Below are 1866 nucleotides of genomic sequence, written 5' to 3' on the forward strand. Positions count from 1 at the left end.
GAAACCAACATGGGGATTGATACATGCTTAATCTAATATCCTTTCATAACTAATTTGTTTGCTTGTTGTGATTTCAACTTATGCACATGTTATGTTTGATGAAATGCGAGCCTATGAATCCTTGCATTTTTTACCCATCACATATCTTTTCAATGAGACTTGTAAGACATAAACCAACTCGAGTCTCATTAGACCATGCATATTGTTGGATAGGGAGGACTAAGTCGACTTGTAGGTGTTTTACAATCTAATCGATTCGGCTCTGGGACCCAAACCTTCCTAGGGATTGTAAGATATACACTAACTCGATCCCATCACAACAATAATTGCTTGCATCTAGTTGAAAACATGTTTGTATGATCAAATCCCATGAATCCCCCTATGAACCTATGACACCCTAGTGCTTTTAATCAATTGTTTACATCTTATTTTAATCACCTTGCTTGTTTATTTACATTGTTATTTAGTTTAGTGATCTTCTTATCTCAACCCAAATAGTGACACCCTTAGACACCACTACTTGCAATCGAAAATCCTACATCAATACCCGTCTCTTGGGATCCGACCTTTACTTACCTCTTTACTAATAGTAGAGTAGTTTGTGAAATTATAAATATTATTTTGGTCTAGGTGCTCCTAATGACAAGTAACCGAAAAATAGTCTCAACTCCGACCAAAAATGGCGCCGTTGCCGGGGACGGTGTTAACTTGATTTGATTTTCTTTGATTGTTCTTAGTTGTGTCTTTCTTTGCCTTGGGGAAGTAAAACTCCTCAAGGTTTTTTCTAATTATTTTCAAGTTGTTTGATATTTTGCATGTCTAGAAGATCACAAGGTAACTTGTTACCCATTGATCACGAAATTGAAAGAACTTTGACAACCAATAGAAGACTTGTGAGAAATACTTTGAGAGGTATTGGTGAGATTGTGGATATTCAACCAAACAATATTGAGTTCACCAACCCTTTTTCAAGAGAAGGAGAGGAGAACCCAACACAAAACCCACCACAAAATCAACCCACAATGCCTAAATTTTCATCACATTCCGTACCAACCGAGGAGAACCTACCGAATGGTACTCCCACACCACAACACTTGACCGGTAATTTCATTGCAAAATCCGCATTTGTCCAATTAGTCGAAAGAAGTCAATTTGGGGGCATGCCTAGTGAAGACCCTCATTCTCACATGGAGACTTTTTGTGACTATTGTGATGCGATTTCACAAACCGGAGTTACTCAAGACCAAATTCGATGGGTCTTATTTCCTTTTTCTTTGATTAGTACCGCGAAACAATGGTTAAAGAGCCTTGATAAGGCTACTCTTGGTATTGACTCTTGGAATAAATTGGCTCTTGCTTTCTATAAAAAGTTCTACCCTCCGGAAAAGACTAACATGCTAAGAGCCCAAATCACGGGTTTTAAACAAAGGGACGAAGAATCTTTGTATGAAGCTTGGGAGCGATTCAAAGGAACTTGTCGCTCATGTCCTCATCATGGACTTAGTGAGTGGTTCTTGTTACAACAATTTTGGAATGGTCTTTATGAAGACTCCCGAAACATTCTCAACATGGGATCAAATGGTATGTTCACCGAAGTTGACGATAATCAAACATGAAACAAGATTGAGGAAATGGCGGTCCATAACTCATAATATAGTAGACCTCGGAAGGATACTAGAGGAGGAAAGCATGAAGTGGACTCTATTACTCAATTGGGTGCTCAACTTAGTGCTCATATTGATACCATTAATTTGAAGTTTGAGAAGGCTATGGCTAAACTTGAAGAAGCCTCCAAATCACCTAAGCAACATGTTAATGCCATGGTGGCATCTTCATCAATTCCAAGTGGAATATGTGAGAATTGTG

At 38.4% G+C, this 1866-nt stretch overlaps 1 non-coding gene across 1 annotated transcript; it reads right to left on the reverse strand.

Moving 5' to 3' along the window:
- Positions 1-1394: 1394 nt before the first annotated feature.
- On the reverse strand, positions 1395-1501 carry LOC141624357 (small nucleolar RNA R71). Its single transcript, XR_012534164.1, has one exon. It is a non-coding gene; the product is annotated as a small nucleolar RNA R71 (small nucleolar RNA).
- Between the last annotated feature and the right edge of the window lie 365 nt (positions 1502-1866).

The sequence above is a fragment of the Silene latifolia genome, chromosome X (genome assembly GCF_048544455.1).
Source record: "Silene latifolia isolate original U9 population chromosome X, ASM4854445v1, whole genome shotgun sequence".
In the NCBI taxonomy this organism is placed as follows: domain Eukaryota; kingdom Viridiplantae; phylum Streptophyta; class Magnoliopsida; order Caryophyllales; family Caryophyllaceae; genus Silene; species Silene latifolia.